This window comes from Mirounga angustirostris, unplaced genomic scaffold (assembly GCF_029215605.1).
Source record: "Mirounga angustirostris isolate CCGP_5_RB_7025 unplaced genomic scaffold, mMirAng1.0.hap1 SCAF_7, whole genome shotgun sequence".
In the NCBI taxonomy this organism is placed as follows: domain Eukaryota; kingdom Metazoa; phylum Chordata; class Mammalia; order Carnivora; family Phocidae; genus Mirounga; species Mirounga angustirostris.
Genome location: NW_026991715.1, coordinates 119,958,934 through 119,978,949, shown reverse-complemented (window position 1 = coordinate 119,978,949; position 20,016 = coordinate 119,958,934). Strand labels below are relative to the sequence as shown.

At 35.6% G+C, this 20,016-nt stretch overlaps 1 long non-coding RNA gene across 1 annotated transcript in view; it reads left to right on the top strand.

Annotated features, from left to right (window-relative positions):
• Positions 1–20,016, top strand: part of LOC129045363 (uncharacterized) — a 400,949-nt gene that overhangs the window by 138,644 nt on the left and 242,289 nt on the right. Inside the window, exons 4-5 of the long non-coding RNA XR_008504989.2 lie at positions 16,244–16,529; positions 18,020–18,144. This is a non-coding gene — a long non-coding RNA (uncharacterized LOC129045363). The remainder of the gene's footprint in view (positions 1–16,243; positions 16,530–18,019; positions 18,145–20,016) is intronic.

Here is a 20,016-nt window from a genome sequence, read left to right as displayed (position 1 = left end):
ACATTTTAAGGATGAGAAGATTAGAGATTAAGAAGTTGAACTTGCTGGGGCGCCTGGGTGGCTCAGTTGGTTAAGTGTCTGCCTTTGGCTTGGGTCATGAAGTCAGGGTCCTGCGATCAAGTCCCGAGTTGGGTTCCCTGCTCATCCCTCTGCCGCTTCCCCTGCTCCTTCTCTCAATCTGTCTCTCTCGCTTTCTTAAAAAAAAAAAAAGATGTTGAACTTGCTTAAGGCTATACATTTTGGTCAGAGTCAGTCCTGGAATTCAAGGCAGTGTTTTTTTTAAAAACATTTTGCCATGGAGGAGTATGTAGGATCATATATACAACTAAAATGGTTATTAATCCAGATGGGAGGGTACCAGAGATGAAGAATAAAGCACATTTGGTAGGAAACATTTATAGGAATGAATGAAATAGAGGAGTGAGAAAAAGACGATGTCAATTTTCAAGGTTGGAGGACCTGGGGGGAATGTGGTCCTTTGAACACAGTGATGTTGATGGTGTGAATTGATGCAGAGGTGGAAGAGAGAAGATGATGACTTCTGCTTTAGATTTTTAGAGTTTTTAGTTCAGTTTTATTTTTTATTATATTTTTAATGTTTAGGTTGAATTTGAGGCAACTGCAAGACATCATGTGGAAATGTCCAATAGACAGAAAGAGAAAGGGGGCTTCAGTTTAGGAGAGATGGCGGGCCTGGAGCTACAGAATATTGAGAAGGTATTGGAAACTGTGGGGATAGATGAGCTCTCAGAGTGCACACTGAGAGGGAAGAGTCAAGGACTAAGAATTGAGCCTTAAGGGGTGCTGAAGTTATAATGGTTTTGATTTTTGTCTTAGAATATTTCTCTGAAGATGCAATATGGAGAAATAAATGGTAGAGGAGGAATTTTAAGAATTGCTTCATTGCATTTAAGTGATCTTCTGTTTGGGTAGACACATGTTTGCTATTCAATCTTTTTATACTTTTGTTTTTACCAGTGATTGATGCTGTTATAAACAACCTCTCCATATGATATCTGTTCATTTTGTATTTGCATAATTATGTTACTTTCTCTTCCCTTGTTTTAAAAGATGAAGGAACGTTTCCTACTTTTTCTCATTCATTTCAAAGAGAGTTTATGGAGAAAGTGAAATGTGTTGGAATCTTCATGTTTGAGCCATGATTATAGCTTCAGTTCTTCATTACAAAGGTTCCAATGTTTTCCTTATTGTCTGATGTAAGACAGAAAAACCACACCACATTCTTTCTAACAGAGTGATGACCACCACACTATTTCATTGAAATAGAAGCATTTTAGGGTGCCTGGGTGATTCAGTAAGTTAAGTGTCTGCCTTTGGCTCAGGTCATGATCCCCGGGGTCCTGGGATCGAGCCCCACATTGGGCTCCCTACTCAGCGGGGGGTCTGCTTCTCCCTCTCTTTCTGCTGCTCTCTCTCCCTCTCTCTCTCTGTGTCAAATAAATAAATAAAATCTTTAAAAAAAAAAAGAAACAGATGCATTTCAGAAACTTCACTAAAATGGAGCAATAGTGGATCAGATGAACATTTTGGTTAATTATTTCTAAGTAGAAATATGCCCGTAATTGACACAGAGCAGTAGTATGGGTTAGGAGAAAAATCAGTAGATTTGAGCTGAGACCAACAATAATCTGAGTTAACACTTAAGTAACTCACAACAATTTACCAAAGATTTTATGCCCCTCAGTATTACTGCCAGAATTAATGAGCTGTCTCCATTTGTTTTTCAGTTTCTGCAGCCTTTTGTTTGTTTCTTTTTGTGCCCACTATTTCAGCCTTTTGCTGAGGCTGTTGTAATTTTATACCTGGTCTCCTTCCCTCTTATTTCAGGATCCTTCAGTTCATTGGTTTATTGCACCAGAGGACTACTTTACAATTTAGATTTGATCATTCACTCTCCTGTTTAGGAATTTTTAAAGATATATTATTTCCTATCAAATTATGCCCAAATCAATCACTTAGTATGGCATTCAACACCCCCTATTACCTGATTTTAACTAAATCCCCAGCCTCATCTACTACTCTTCCTCATGCGCCTGAATTCCTGCCAACCTCTCTAAACATCAGTAATTTGCAGCCTCTGGATGATAATTATTGGAGAGCCAGCCTTCTGCACTTCATTTCTTTATACATGGGTTGGTTTTATGTGGGAGAGACATCTATAAGAAGGTTTCTTGAGGGTTTTTAGCTTAGAGAAGGTATATTTACTCAATAGAATGTGAGATCCTTGGGAGCAGGAACAATATCTCCTACACCTATATTTTTCCAGTTTAAAGCGCAGTTCTGGGCATGTAGTAGATGCTCAAGAAATACTGGTTGGTCTGAGCTGTTCACTTGTGTGTGTGTGGGGGGGTATTTTATTTATTTATTTATTTATTTTTACTAATTCTAGGTGTCCAGGATCAGTGTGACAGCATAATAATTACAACAAGGACAGTGAAGGGCAAAGGACAAGATGGTTCTGATGGTTCAGAAAGATCTTGAGTGACTACCCTTTCAAAGGATTCTGGTCTGTCTTTGATCAGAGGTCAGGTATAGAATCAGTCAGGATCCCAGCTGAAAACAGATGGCTCTGTCAAAATGGTTTACTTGGAAAGGATTTAATGAGGGGACTATGAATAGAGGTGTGGACAAGGTTAAGGAAACCAACAAGGAATGGTGATGTACCCAAAGACCAGCTATAGTAGAAGTTATTACCCTTTCAATTTATTAGGAGAAAGGATCTTCCACGGTGGGACTTGCCCCCATAATCCTTTGCCATGAAGTGACACTTGAACAGCTTAGGGGCTCTTCCATCAACACTTTCTTGTCCTTAATAATTTCAAAGAAAATATTCAAAGAAATAATACTTCTGAGTGATGATTTTGGCAACTTTCTTGCAGAAATGTTATTATTATACAACAAAAGGCTTGCAGAAAGATTAAGGAAACACATTCATTTGCTTGCAAAAAAAAGTTTCTGTGATCTTTTGAATTTTCATTAAATCTCCTAACCCCACTTTAACAGCTCCTAAGACACGTCAAGTCCTCTGAGCTCTTCTCGAGATTACGAGGTTTAAGGAGCTGCAGCTATACAGAAGTTTTTCTAAAAGTCTAACACAAGATGATGGAGAAGCAGAGGTTAATGGGTTGACTTTCAAGATTGACTTCTTTTAAGCTTCTGATCTCTGGCCTGAAAAACTGGGAGATAGTGTTTATTTGACTTGTCTGTACTGTGAGTCAGCAAAGCACCCCAAATACCATCTTATTTTTATTTATGGATTCCATTTCCTAAAAGCAATAAGACACTCATTCCCTACCATGCGTTTTTCGGATATGACTGAATAGTTCAAGTGGCTAAATCGAGTTGGTTTGGAGCTTAGTGACTCATAACACTCATACCATTCATCAATTAAAGCAGTACTGCCTGTCTGCTTGTAATTTAGCAAGCATGATTTTGTCTTCCAGAAGCACTCAGAAAAATTCTTCTGTCAGAGTGAAGGATGGGGAAAAGTGTTCAATGAAATCAGCAAGACAAGATACTTGCCCTGATTAGACAGCAGCCACAGACTTGCTACTGGGGTGCATTTTCCATGGTAATGGTCATTATTACTTATAGGGGATAGAAGTGAGTTAATCGCACCCTGTCTCAATCCCTAGCTGTTAAACGAAGAAAAAACTTATACTGGGAGAATCAAATAGATGGTGATTTCCAGAGCATATTGAGTTTCTGTGGGGGAAGGCTACCTTATAAATCCAAGCCAGGGATTAAATTCATTGTAATTCTACATCTGTACCCAAGGATAAACTGTTGGATTGTTTGAACAATATGATGGAACCTACTTTCCTTTGTGGTATAAGTCATGTTACATCACTCATCTGCTCACTTATACCCTTGTTTCCTATTGCAATTCACATAAAATACAAAGATCTTCACGTGGTCAACAAAGTGAGTTGGCCTTCTTACCTCTTCAGCACTGTCTCCTGTCTCCCACTGCTTGCAACGCTCAGTCACACTGGCATCCTTATCTTCTCTTGAACTGGTTAAGCTCCTTTCCATCTTAGAGCCTTTGGATGCATCACTCCTTACACCTGGAATCCTCTTTGCCCAGTTCTTCATTGGCCTACTCCTTATTTTCATTCAACTCTTAGTTCAGAGGCCATGATCTCAAAATACCTTCCCTATCCACCCAATTTGATGTTGCTCTTTAGATGTTCTTTCTTTCAACTGTCTCTTAGTGCCCTTATAGTACTTGACACTATCTAAAATTACCTTACTTACTGACTTGTATACTTATTTATTGATCTCCATGGGAGGATAAATTCTGGAGAGTAGGAATCTTACTTGTCTTGTTCACTGGTCTATTCGTGGTACATGGAAGAATGGCTGACATGCAGTTCGTGCTCAATAAGTGGCTTAGTTATTGAATGAATGATTGAATGAATAGATATCTTTCAGTGATTTAGCAAGCATGTAAAAATACTATTTTCTCTCCGACAACAAAAATTCCATAGTCCCTAACCATTGTACACAAAGAAATAGAGCATTTAGGAAGTTGGGTTGTATTTTAAATTTGTAGTTTACCTTGAGTTGATTAAAAAATCCTAATTTTTTATTGGGTTGCTTTATTTTTAGCCATGGTTTTATTAAGTCCTTTGATATAGCAATGAGTTCCATTTCATTAAAATAGAAAAACCTATTTCTAAATATGTTTTAGTACCACTGTAAAGTGGCTAATTTCTGAAATTAGATTAGTATTTTTCCAATATATATCATTCTTCTAAGATGACATAGTGGCAGTACTTGTGAAACATTCCTTACACAATTATTTTGTTTTCAGGGAGTCTGACTGGCATAACATAATTGTATTTTCCGCATTTGTATCAACTTACATTCAGTCATTCTAAATTTTGTTTGCGTGCCACTTAAGTTTTGTGTGATCTTGTAGTTTTCACAAAATGTCGATGATAACAAAATTCATGTTCTAGACCTACCTTAAAATTATCATGAATAGATCATTGAATTTTATTTTTTTAAAAAAATTGGGCTAAATACTCTAATATGAGCTCTGTAACTATTGTCACTAGTTGAAAAGAATGAGAAAGTATTTGTTTATTGATGCCTATAAAAGACAAAATGACACACCAATATCCTCAAAATTCCATAATAGGTAAAAATGAGGTTTAAAATGACATTTTTGTGTTTGTATTTAGGAGAGATCTTTATTGAAGTGAGGTGGAAAAGAGCATAAACTTTGATGTCAGACAAATATGGGTTTTAATTCTGGCTCTCTCTTCTCTATCTAGGAAGTCCCAAGAAAGTTATTTCACCTCCCTGATTCTCTTTTTCTTCATCTACAAAATGAGGATAATAATACCCATCTCACAATATTGTTGTGAGGATTAAAAAAGAATATATGTAAAGCTCTTAGCACAGAATCTAACACATAGTATGTACTAAATAATTGGAGGCCATGAGTATTATTAGGTTGAAAACTTCTGAAGTCATATTTTAAATGATCACTCTATGAAATGTGAGGTGTCGATTGACTGAAGTTTGCAGTTTGTGCATTAAATGTTTCATAAAAAAGATCAAATGGAGTGCCTCTTGGATTGTCTTCATCTATTTCAGTTTTGTGTTGTTAATGCAGCCACTTTTTGTTGTCAGTGTAGCTTCAAGTTTATTAATTCATGGTCAGTCATTAATGCTAATCCTATACAAACTTACAGAATGGAAATGAGAAATAGTTTTCCATCTACAGCCTGTGAGTCTGTTAGTTACATATTGGTTAAATAATTTCCTTTTATAGAGTAGTGACATATAGTAATATTTGGTTTATTTGGTTTTTGAAGATTATTGCATTCATTCAAAAGTAATTTTAAGAATTTTTTTTGTTCAAACTGTTTATGAGCAAAACATAAGTAAGCCGTTTATGTCTGCACTATAGCAAGAGAGAAAACTTATTCAAGACTAGTTATAATAGATATTGTTTGATAAAAAACTGAAATTTGCATTTGCATTCAGAAAAAGGATGATGTCATGTCTGTGGAAATTTTTTTTTTTTTCAGTTTGCAGTTAGTTCAATAAAGAAGTAAAATTCTTTTTTTTTTTAATTCTTATGTTAATCCCCATACATTACATCATTAGTTTTAGATGTAGTGTTCCACGATTCATTGTTTGTGCATAACACCCAGTGCTCCATGCAGAACGTGCCCTCCTCAATACCCATCACCAGGCTAACCCATCCTCCCACCCCCCTCCCCTCTAGAACCCTCAGTTTGTTTTTCAGAGTCCATCGTCTCTCATGGTTCGTCTACCCCTCCGATTTCCCCCCCTTCATTCTTCCCCTCCTGCTACCTTCTTATGTCTGTGGAAATTTTAATGGAAGACATGCTATTGAGTTGCAGGATATACAGTAGAATTCCCAGGAGAAAAGAACAACATAAATAAAAGTGGAGTATGCATAAGGTGAAAGATCGGCTTCGTGTAGCACGTTCTCAAATTGGGTAGGCATAGAGGGATCCTGAGGGATAGTTTGAGGCCACTGAAATAAAGACAAGAAACCTGTACCTTTTAGATCAAAGGAAGCTCTTGCTGCCTATTCTGTCAGGGAGCGATCAATTCCATTAGTAATGTGGGGGGTGGGACATGACAGAAAATTCAGGCAGGGTAAGCCATTGAGAGACAATTTTAATAGTCTAGACATGAGGTAGGAAGTCCTTTAACCAAGTGTGGAGGCAGTGGGCTTGGAAAAGAAAGAAAATAGTCCGGGATTTGATGTCTGAATAGATAGATGAGGAAATGGTGAGTTCAAGAACCTGACGAATTAAACTTCTAAAACAAGGAAAATTGTTCTACAATTACTGGCAATAAGGAAATCAAGGCATGAGTTTGGACTGACAGCATATATGATAAGATGAGTCATTGTGTTAGTCAAATAATCTTTAGCATATACCATCATTAAAGTTTTGTGGGCTTTCTTTCTTTCTTTCTTTCTTTCTTTCTTTCTTTCTTCTTTCTTTCTTTCTTTCTTCCTTCCTTTCTTTCTTTCTTCTTTCTTTCATTAGTGATGTAGATAGTGGTCAAGTTTGTGTTATTTGGAACTTAGCCTTTGTATCTAACCCAACTGGTCAGGAACTTTGACTCAGAACAAGTCACTTTTTGCCTTAGAGCTTTTTCCTTAGCAGACTGAGTCATATCTTTTCCTAGACACCCACATCTGGAAGATTAAATGGTATTAACTTACCTTCTGTTATAGAAAATTCCAGTTTTTTATAGACCAAGTTATATCTCTATCTTTACTTCATATTTCTATTTCATTAATATGATTATTTTTCACTTAATATACTTATTGGTGATATTAAGTCCATACATGGATGTGTCTAGCATTTTGGATTATTTGATCCGTGTTTGTGTCAATTCTTGGCATTTAAGAATTCACATGGATCTCTTAAAGTTTTCTCCATGCTATTTCTTAACCCAAATATGAATTTTTAAGTTAGATTTCTGGATCTGAAGCAATGTAATCTGTTTGGCTCACCGAGAACTAAGAAAAGGGAACAACTTAAAAACTGTAACTTTCCATGTGGTTTGTGCTCATTGAGAAAGAATCTCTTGGCTAATTTGGGAGAAAGAATGTTTAAATAAGGGAGCTAGAATTGAATCAAAAATAACATTTGAATATGAGAAGTCAGTTACGAGAATAACTTCCTTTAGTTATGAAACTAGTTCTGTTGCCTATAAAGAATTGTAAACATGCATTATCATCATCAGTTGCATTGTGTAGTCTGTGTTAATAGTTTATCGGAGTCTCCATATGTGGACCCATTTCTGCAGCAGTGTAATTGTTCTGTAAGAATGTTGGAGAAATAGAAGTCATCTCCCTTTCTCCTCCCATTCCTTTCCCTCTCTCCTCCTGTATCTACTAAATGAAATGGTGAATGCTAGTAACATAACTTATCTAATTACTTAAATAAAATAAAGTAGGACTGGAATGAATACAATTATTATTTTCTTCTTTTAGTTGGTAATGAGTTTTGTATAAGGCTTTTATTTGGGCGAGCTGAGGTTTTTCTGGTAGTTCTACTGGTAATGTTTCACATTTTCACATTCAGAAAAAAATTGGTAATGATATTTAGTTGTCCTGAAAAGGATTAAAAAATTCTGGGGATTCTCAGCATTTTACTGAAAATCTCCAGTTATGTTACTATTACTGTATTTTCATGAATGGTGTCATTTCCCAGTGAATTTTATGAATGTTTTGGTCTATATAATCTTCAAAGACAAGCTGAGACCTTCCTTTCTTCATGAGGTCTTACTTAGTAATTCTTGCCTATACTGTATTCTTTATTCTTTAGGTGCTAGAAAACCAATGGTCTCTATCACATCATTTCCCTTTTGATTCTATAATTTATTGTATTCCTATTTGGGCCTGTAGCAGATTGTCTCTGGAGTGCACCCCCCCCCCCCCCATGGTATATGCCTCTTGATGTTCGTGCTCTTGTATAATTTCCTCTTTTTGAGTGTGGGTGGAAACTATGTCTTGCTACTAACCAATAGAATATGACAAAGGTGATGGGATGTCAGTCCTTTGACTATGTTACACTTGTATTAAGCTCCATCTGGCTTGCAGACTCATTGTCCTTAGCTGGCTTTGAGGAAGTAAGTGGCCATGTTGGAAGGCACAGAGTTTAGTGTAGCCTTTAAGAGTTGAGGGACACCTCCAGATGACAGGCAAGAAGCTAATATCCTTCCTCCGAGAACCATAAGGAAATTAACTCTGCCAACAGTCTGAGTGAGTCTGGGAACAGATTCTTCCCCATTTGAGCTTCCGGATGAGAAGGCAGCCTCGCTAACACCTTGATTACAGATGGGTGACCCTTGGCAGAAGTATCCAGTTAAGCTGTAACTGGACTCCTGACTCACAGTAACTGCGAGACAATAAATGCGTGTTGTTTTAAGTTGCCTTATTTGTGGTAATTTGTTACATAGCAATAGATAATTAATACAGGGATGTTTTATTTCCCAAACAAGGTTGGAAAGGCCATAAAGAGTAAAGTTGTTGGTATTCCTGGCAGTACCATGCCAAGTATATGGTAGGTTACTGGCAAGTCTTTGTTAAATCTTTATCATAGAAACTATTGAATATATATAGACCTTTCAAGGAGAGACCCTGTCATGTTCTTCTTTGCATCTTCTTTGTCTGGCAGGGGTCTCACACATAGTTGGTATTGAATATATATTGTGTCAATCAAAGTTCAGTCAGTGAGACATAACCACTATGACTTAGGGGATGAATCAGCAAATCATGACCCACTGGTCAAATCTAACCTACTGTCTATTTTTGTACAGCTTTTGAGTTAAGAGTGCTTTTTATGTTTTTAAATGGTAGAGAAAAAGAAAAAGAATAATATTTTATGATATGGAAATTGTATGAGGTTCAAATTTTGGTGTTCCTATAAAGTCTAATTGGAACACAGGCACACTCTTCATGAACGTACCAATGAGTGTGTCCATGTTAACAAGGCAGAGTTGTAGCAGCAACAGAGACCATATGTGGTACTCACATCATTTTGCCCCGCTGCTTGGCACACTACAAATGCTAGTGATGCAGTTATAACTCAACTGTGTTTCAAGTGCCAAACATATTGGCAAATTGTGGCTTTTGTATATTTTTATTACCAGTGCATACCTATTGTGTCAAAACAAGAAAAGTAGACTTGGAATGTTGCTCTTTCAAGGCACAGTGGAGTGTGAATTATTTTCTCATTGAAGTAGATGGCAAAGCATTGTGTTTTTTAGTGCAATAACACTATACCTGTGCTAAAAGAACACAGTATTATGTCGGCTTTACCAGACTACGTACTTACAGTATTTCCAACTCATAAGAATGCAAAGGACAGAAAAATTAGATAATTTAAAATGGAATGTCTCATCAGAGAAGAATTTGTTCACAAAAATAAAAAAACAAAGTGAGATTGCAACCAAAGTGAGTCTCTGGGTGTCTCATTTGTTAGCAAAGCAAGGAAAGCTGTTAACAATAGTGAGTTAATTAAATTGTGCTTGACTGCAGCAACCAAAAAAATGCATTCAGAGGAAATAAACTTGTTTAAGACTATTAGCCTTTTGGCAAGAACAATTGCTTGGAGAGTTGAAGACTTTGGGAGCAAAAAACAAGGCGAATGATTTTACGTGGTTTTTCTTGGCTCTTGATGAATCAGTAGATGTTACTGATACTGCTCTGTTGTTGTTTATTTGAAGTCAATACCAAGTTTAAATTGACTAAAAAAATTAGCCCTTATGACTAGTCTGTGTGGAACAACTGCAGGTGAGAATATTTTAAAAGAAGTTGAGAAAACACTAATTTGGTACAACCTGAAGTGGACTTTGCTAAGATGTGTTATTTCTGATGGTGGTCAAATATGTGTGGAGCAGAAAAAGACACAGTTGGACAAGTGGACGAAGCTTATAAAAATGTAAAGTGTTTAAACTCTGTGGCTATTCATTCTCTTATTTACCAGAGGCATTTTGGGGGAAGTTATTTGAATTTATCTTGTGTTTTTGAACCAATGTCATCAATGATAAACTTCATTAACTCTTTTAGACTTAACTGTTTTCAGTTCCATGGCATTTTGCCAGAAATAAAAGTTGAATATTTTCACTTGCCTTACCAAATAGCAATGTAATGGGTTAGCAATGTCAAGTTTTACTGCGATTTTTTTGAATTTATGGAAGAGAGTGAAATTTTTCAGAAGAACTGCCCACATCCAGTAGTTTTGCACACTGCGTGGCTTTGGAAATTACCTTTTGCTGAAGCCTTCATAATGTTTCTGAATAAATTCAACCTAAAATTACAAAGGTCAAAGAGCACTTCTATGATAAAATTATAGTATGGTTAAGTCATTTGAATGACAACTAATATTGTTTCAGTCATGACTAATGTTAAACTGCTTTATACACATAGGTACCATCAAAAGTTAAAGTGAGATCTTCATTCTTACGTAAATTTTCAGCACACATATTTTCCAAGCTCAAGTGATAGTTCCAGCAGCTCTTAGATTTTTTTTTTTACTGTGGTGAAATATATGTAATATAAAATTTATCATCTTAACCACATTTAAGTGTCCAATTCAGTGGACATTCAATGGTATTAAGGACATTTCACAGTGTTGTAAAACCATCATCACTATTAATTTCCAGAACTTTTCATCATTCCAAACAAACTTTGTACCCATTAAACAATAACTCCCCATTTACCTCTCTTCCCAGCCTCTGAAAGCCTCTATCCTACTTTCTGTCTCTATGAATTTGCCTGTTGTAAGTACTTCATATAAATGGACTCATGCAACATTTGTCCTTTTTCATCTGGCTCATTTCACTTAGCATAATGTTTTCAAGGTTCATCCAGGTTGTAGCATGTATCAGAATTTCATTCCTTTTAAAAGCTGACTAATACCCCATTGTAGGTATATACCGCATTTTGTTGATCCATTTGTCTGTTGATGGACCTTTGGGTTGTTTCCATGTTTTGGCTATTATGATTTATGTTGCTATGAACATTGGTATACAAGTATCTGAGTCCCTACTTTCACTTCTTTTGGGTAGATGCCTAGAAGTGGAGTTGCTGGACCATATGGTAACTTTTTGAGGAACCAGTGAACTGTTTTCCACAATGACTGCACCATTTTATATTCCCACCTGCAGCAATATACAAGGGTTCCAGTCTCTATCCTTGCCAGTTTGTGTGTGTGTATGTGTGTGTGTATCCACATCCTAATGGGTGTGAAGTGGTATCTTTTTTTTTAAATTTTTTATTGTTTTGGTAATCACCATACATTACATCATTAGTTTTTGATGTAGTGTTCCATGATTCATTGTTTGTGCACAACACCCAGTGCTCCATGCAGAACGTGCCCTCTTTAGTACCCATCACCAGGCTAACCCATCCTCCCACCCGCCCCTCTCTAGAACCCTCAGTTTGTTTTTCAGAGTACATCGTCTCTCATGGTTCTTCTCCCCCTCTGATTTCCCCCCCTTCATTTTTCCCCCCCTGCTATCTTCTTCTTTTTTTTTTTCTTAACATATATTGCATTATTTGTTTCAGAGGTGGTTTTGACTTGAATGTCCGTAATGGTTAGTGATGTCCAACATCTTTTCATGTGCTTATTGCCCATTTGTATATCTCTTTGGGAGAAATATCCATTCAAGTCTTTTGCTCATTTTTGAATTGGGATTATGTTTCTCTGTTGTTGAGTTGTAGGAGTCCTTTATATACTCCAAATATTCCCTTATTGGATATACGCTTTGCAAATATTTTCTCCCATTCCCAGCAAATGCTTTTTAGATCTTGATGCAAATGCAAAGAAAATTTCCATATTTCAAAATCCATTTAACTTAGCAGTTGAGGAGCTTCCACCTTGTTCTTCAACTGGAAATAATTGCTCTGCAATTTAATGACATGCTAAAGGACAAATATCAAAACAAGAATCTAATAGAATTCTTACAATTCCTAGTAAGTGAAAGAATATGCTCAAATAATATTGCATGCTCAGGGGGTAAGGAACACTAACTTTGAATCCCAATTAAAAGCCGTGTTACCCCCACCAAAACTTTTCATTTTGTAACTAGTAGATACATATTATAAAAATTGTGCTCAATTATGATTATTCTATTTTGAATTTCATCAACAAAAATGTGCGGAAATTTGTTTCTCTTTTTGCACATGTACCTATGTAATATATCTGGTTTTACCTCTTGGCTTGCAAAGCCTAAAATATTTGCTCTATGGCCCTTTACATAAAAGGTTTGCTAAGCCCTGTCATAATAGATTTATTATAGGAGTTAGTCCTTATATAATTTTAGAAAGGATTGGGAAAGTTAAAGTCCAGGAGGGAAGTTGGGTGATCAGAGAAGAATTATCAGTTAATCTGAGAAAATCAAACATGTTCAGATACCAAAATCATATTGCAAAGGGAAGGCAAAAGTATGTGGGGAGGAGGGAACAGTGCTTCTATGTAGATCCCACCTCTGTGGTACCACACCAAGTATCTGGTGGTGTGTCCAAGCCATTAGTAGTCAACAGTGTCAGTACTTGGGAAGAGGAGCTATATTTAGAGTGGAAGAGAACAAGACAGTTTGGATCTCATGAATACCTCTAAGTCCATTACTATAGCTAACCACTGAAGCCTTCAGAAAGTAAGGCTGCTGCCTCACTTCTGACTTCCAAGTCTCATGCAGATTCTTCTTTTAGCCAATTCTAACTCAGGACCATATAGTTAATATTTTCCAGCTTAATCAAAATGACATATTTAAACCACTATGTTGAATGAATAAACAGATGGAGAATGATCTCAGTGTTCAGTTAGATTATTTGGGCTGAGTTAATATTCAGATCGCTTAATGAGTCATCCTTTTTTATTTTATCATTTTTTATGGAATAAATGTTTTACTTTAAAATCAACTTTTTGAGACATATGCAGTAAAATGAATGAATTTCACATATGTATTCAGATGAGTTTGACCAATGTATAGACCCATGTAACCACCACTCCACTCAAAATATACAGTATTTCCATTATTCCAAAATTTTTTCTCAAACTCTTTGTAGCAGCCAGTCACTACTCCACTAGACTGAGACAACTACTGATCAGCTTTATAGCATTATAGATTAGATTTGCTTCCTTTACAGTTTCATTAAAGTAGAATCCTACAGTATGTACTCTTTTCTCTCTTCTTTTACTAAGCATTTTGTTTTTGAGAGTAATCCATTATGTTTATCATTAGTTTGTTTTCTTTATGACTGAATAATATCCCACTGTTTGAGTAGACCACCTTTTATCTATCCATTCATGTGTTGTTGGACATTTAGATTGTTTCCAGACTTGAACTATTATGAATAAAGCTGCTATAATATTTGTGCTCAAGTCTCTTGGTAGACATATGCTTTAATTTCTCTTGGTAAATATCTAGGAGTAGAATGTTTCATTTTCATGGTAAATGTTTAACTTTCTAAGAAACTGCCAAAATATTCTCCAAAGTGAGTGTACCATTCTAAATTTCATCATCAGTGTATGAGAGGTCTAGGTGCTCTACTTCCTTGCCAACACTTGTTATAATTCTTTTTAATTTTAACCTCTAATGAGTGTGTGATGTTAGCTCATAGTAGTTTTCATGTGCATTTTCCTGGTGACCAGTGATAATGAGGCATCTTTTCCTATGGGTATTGGCTATTTGTACATCATCTCTAATAGTTTAAGTCTTTTCACCAAATTAAAAATATTACACTGTTTATTATTGAGCTTTAAGAGCTTTTTGTTTTCTGGGTACATGTTCTTTGTTAGAAATACTGGAAATATTTTTTCCCAGTCCATGGCTTGTCTTTTCATTTTCTTAATGGCATACTTTGAAGAAAAGAGTATTAGTTTTCAATTTGATGAACTCGTTTGCTGCTTTTTTTTCTTTATGATTCATAGTGTGTGTGTTGTGTTTTGTTTCATTTACGAAATCTTTGATTAAGATTCAAGAATATTTTCACTTATATTTTACTTTGGAAGTTTTATAGTTTGAACTTTTATGCTTAGGTCTATGATCCATTTTTTAACAATTTTTGTGTATGGTATGAGGTAAGAGTCACTATTCTTTTCTTTTCAGTATGGATATTCAGTTCTTTCGGTATTAGTTGTTGAAAAGATTACTTTTCCCCCACTGAATTATTTTAGGATCTTTTTTGAAAATCTGTCACATGTTTGTAGGTCTATTTCTGAACTCTCTATTCTGTTTAATGATCTGTATGTCTACCCTTATGCCGATACTGTATTGCTCCGATTACTGTAGCTTTACAGTAAGTCTTGAAGTTTATTTATTTTTTTATTATGTTAGTCATCATACAGTACATCATTAGTTTTTGATGTAGTGTTCCATGATTCATTGTTTGTATATAACACCCAGTGCTCCATGCAATACATGCCCTCCTTAATACCCATCACTGGGCTAACCCATCCCCCCACCATCCTCCCCTCTAAAACCCTCAGTTTATTTCTCAGAGTCCATAGTCTCTTATGGTTCGTCTCCCCCTCTGATTCCACCCCCTTCATTTTTCCCTTCCTTCTCCTAATGTCCTCCATGTTATTCTTTATGTTCCACAAATTAGTGAAACCATATGATAATTAACTTTCTCTGCTTGACTTATTTCACTTAGCATAATCTCCTCCAGTCCCATCCATGTTGTTGCAAAAGTTGGGTATTCATCCTTTCTGATGGCTCAGTAATATTCCATTGTATATATGGATCACATCTTTATCCATTCATCTGTTGAAGGGCATCTCGGCTCTTTCCACAGTTTGGCTATTGTGGACATTGCTGCTATGAACACTGGGGTGCATATGGCCCCTCTTTTCACTACATTTGTGTCTTTGGGGTAAATATCCAGTAGTGCAATTGCTGGGTCATAGGGTGGCTCTATTTTTAATATTTTGAGGAACCTCCAAAGTGGCTGTACCAACTTGCATTCCCACCAACAATGTAAGAGGGTTCCCCCTTCTCCAAAACCTCTCCAACATTGGTTGTTTCTTGCCTTGTCAATTTTTGCCATTCTAACTGGTGTAAGGTGGTATCTCAATGTGTTTTGATTTGAATTTCCCTGATGGCTAATGATGATGAATATTTTTTCATGTGTCTGTTAGCCATTTGTATGTCTTCTTTAGAGAAGTAAGTGTCTGTTCATGTCTTCTGCCCATTTTTTGACTTGATTATTTGTTTTTTGGGTGTTGAGTTTGAGAAGTTCTTTATAGATCTTGGTTATCAGCCCTTTGTAGTGTCAGTGTTAAAATGTCTGTGCTGCCCAGAGCAATCTATACTTTAAATGCCATCCCGATCAAAATACCAATGGCATTTTCCAAAATGCTGGAACAAACAATCCTAAAATTTGTATGGACTCAGAAAAGACCCTGAATCTCCAAGGAAATGTTGAAAAAGAAAAACAAAGCTGGGGGCATCACGTTGCCTGATTTCAAACTATATTACAAAGCTGTGATCACCAAGACAGCATGGTCCTGGCACAAAAACAGACACACAGACCAATGGAACAGAATAGAGAGCCCAGATATGGACCCTCAACTCTATGGTCAAATAATCTTTGACAAAGCAGGAAAAAATATGCAATGGAAAAAAGACAGTCTCTTCAATAAATGGTGCTGGGAAAATTGGGAAGCCACCTGCAGAAGAATGAAACTTGACCATTCTCTTACAGCATACACAAAGATAAACTCTACATGGGAGAAGGACCTCAATGTGAGACAGGAATCTATCAAAATCCTAGAGGAGAACATAGGCAGTAACCTCTTTGACACTGGCCACAGCAACTTCTTTCAAGACACATCTCCAAAGGCAAGGGAAACAAAAGCGAAAATGAACCTTTGGGACTTCATCAAGATAAAAATCTCCACAGCAAAGGAAACAGTCAACAAAACAAAGAGGCAACCCACGGAATGGGAGAAGATATTTGCAAATGATACTACAGTAAGTCTTGAAATCAGGTAATGTAAACCCTCAACTTTGTTTTTCAAAAATGCTTTGGTTAATGTAGGTACATTTTATTTCTATATAAATTTTAGAAACCTTTGTGGAATTTTGAATGAGATTGTGCTATCTATAGATCAGTTTGTAAATGTATATCTTAACTGTCTTCAGTATCTCAGTTCATGAGCATGGTATATATCTCCATTTATTTAGGTCTTAAGTTCTCTCAGCAAAGTTTTGTAGCTTTCAGTGTGCGGGTCTTGTACACCTTTTCTTAAATTTATCCCCCAATATTTCAGGTTTTAAGTGCTATTATAATTTATTTATAAATATGCATAATATATAAGAATACATTATATCATATATGTAAAAAACATATATTGAATGTGTTTATATTCAAATTTTCTTTTTTTTTTTAAAGGATTTTATTTATTTGACAGAGACATAGAGAGTGAGCACAGATAGGCAGAGAAGCAGGTAGAGGGAGAGGGAGAAGCAGACCCCCTGCTGAGCAGGGAGCCCGATGTGGGGCTCCATCCCAGGACCTTGTCATCATGACCCGAGCCGAAGGCAGATGCTTAACCAACTGAGCCACTCAGGCGCCCCTCAAATTTTATTTCTTCATCTTTCTTTGTTGGTATTTGAAAATACAAATATTGTTTTTTCTAGATTGACCATGTATTCTGCCACGTTGCTAATTTATTAGTGCCAGCAGTTCTTTTGTGAATTCCTTGTAATTTTTGATGTATATGATCATGTTGTCTTTGAATAGACAGTTATTATTAACTATTAAATACAAATATTTGGACCATTTTCTTTTAATCTGATTTTTATATTGTTGGGTTTAAATATACTGTTTTATTATTTTTTCTTGTGTTCTATATGCTGTCTGTCCTTTTGTCTTTCTTTTTCTCCTTTATTGTCTTTTTACGGATTAAGTGTATTTTCAGTGTTCCATTTTATCTCCTCTATTGCCTTATTTAGCTATACCTCTTTGTTTTATTAACTTAGTGGTTACTCTAGGGTTTACAGTCTGCATTTTTAAGTTATCACAGTTTTCCAAATAGTATTTTCCTACTTCTTAGGCATATGTTTCACAAGTTATTTCTTTTAACCTTATATTTTACTTAAACATTTATTATTATTTTAAAAGATTTATTTATTCATTTGAGAGAGGGAGGGAGAGAGAGAGGGAGAGAGAGGGAGAGAGTGCACAAGCAGGGGGAGGGGCAGAGGGAAAGGGAGAAGAAGACTCCCTACTGAGCAGGGAGCCCGAAATTCCAGGACCCTGGGATCATGACCCGAGCCGAAGGCAGATGCTTAACCATCTGAGCCACCCAGGGGCCCCAGCATTTTTTATTATTTTAATTAAAAGAATTAAACGTAATTCTCTTTTTAAAATGAATTGCTCAGTCTTGCAGTGTTTTGTTTTTCTTTCACTGTTTGTCTTCAGGTGCATTTCCTATATACACAATCACCTTTTACTGTGCATCTCTGTATTTTTCAGGACGAGTCACCATCATTCCTACCAGACTTTATCTAATCTCTTCCTGAAGTGCTGCACATGTTAACTTGACCATCTCCTTTAGCAAGTTTATTTCAAAGATCATCTGCTCAGACTGTGAAGAAGAGGTATGCTATTGTATTTACTCCTTTTTAGACAGAGGGTACCTACCCATTTTTATATTATTTGTCTGCTTATTTGATCACCAACAAAGCTGCTACTGATGGGGAGACCCTTGAACAGTGGGCTTTTTTTTTTGAAATTGATCCCTGAGGAACCTTGAAGAGGTTTCTCAAACTCTTCTGATGTTGAACATGATACTCTGCAGTATTAGTTTTACCTAGTTTTACAATATTCACTTCTGATTCAGGAAAACCTTTTAGCTGATGTAGTCTTCAAAACAAAATGCCCCCATTCACTTACAAGGTATCAACGCAGAGACTTTTTTTGTTTTAACTTCAAGGTGCTTTGTTGTTATGTGAATAGTGGTAATTTGGAAGAAGATGATGCTGAGTTAAATAGTTCAACATTGTTGGAAAATTGTTTTTCCTATAGACCTAACCTTTGAATATTTATATTTTACATATCCATTTCATCATATGGTAAATAATTAACCTGCATAGTATTTTTGTATTACTGGGTTTGGATTTTAACACATTAGCTAGGTAACCTTGGGATATAACTTAAATCCTCTGTGCCTTAGTTTTTTTCATCTCTACAATGGTGGTGATGATAGCACTTAGCCCATCAGGTTGTTTTGAAGATTAAACGAATTATTATATGTAATGTGTTTGAAAGAGTGCCTGACTTATAGTTACCACTCAACATGTGTTAACTGTTATTATCTGCCTATTATTAATTTAGAAATATTATTTAGTGAGAAAGAAAGAGAAAATAGAATAAAAGGAAGCCTAACCTACCTAGTTAAGAGAATAAAAAGAATCAATAAAGAAATTTTGTGGGGTATTTACCAGTAAGGACAGGAAATAAAAATGTATGATTGTTCTGCTTAGTGGAGAAAGTCTGTCACAATACTTTTTAAATAACAGTAACAGCAACAACAATAGCAACCTAAAATCAAATAATCCCTTTGGGAAGCTGAAGTTATTAATAGTTGAAAGTCAGTTTGGATTTTCTTTTTGAAACAACCCCTTCACAAATATTTGATGTTCACTTATTTTCATTAGTTACAAAATTTGACATTTATTTGCTTTTTACAAACAACAGGAAAACAAGCTCTATTCAGTTTATACTTATCTCTGCCCCACATCAGTTCTTTCTCATTTTCCTTTATTTGGATTTTATAGTGAACTCATCAAATAACATCTTTATTGGTTTGCCACCACTTGTATTGTTACATTTGGTTTTATTTTTCATATAATGAGAGTTTTTGGCTACACACTCAAATTCATTTGTTATAGTGAGTTTCCTCTTGTCTGGAGGATGTCTTTGTAGGTTTTATAATGTTAACCTTTCATGATGAAGATGGTGTACACTTCCTCTCCTCTCTACCAACTAAGAGATAGACTTAGTTTGAGACAGCCCAGTGTGATGACCAGATGATTGGTATAGCCTACTTGATTTTAATATTTGCATTTAATACATTGAAATTGTTTGCTTGGATGGATGATTGGTAGATTTTTGCTTAAAAGTTATTAGTTATATTATAGGAACATTTATAAAGAGTATACTATAAATTAAATAAAATACCTACCTCTTAATTTATCATACAGTTTCAGAGGCTATATTTGATCACTGATTTATTCTCACTACTCTCAAGTATGCATTTTTATAAATTCCAGAAAGGTTTTGAGGATGCTAGTTGCTTGAATAAACATAAATATGATGGAATCATTCAAAATGGTTTAAAGAACATGAAATAAATATTGAATTGGAGATCTTAAAATGCTAAAAACCTTTCATTAAGAATAATTACGGCATCAAAGTGTTCAGGTTAGCTCCGAGCTTCTTAATAAATGAAGCATAAATAGGTATTCAAG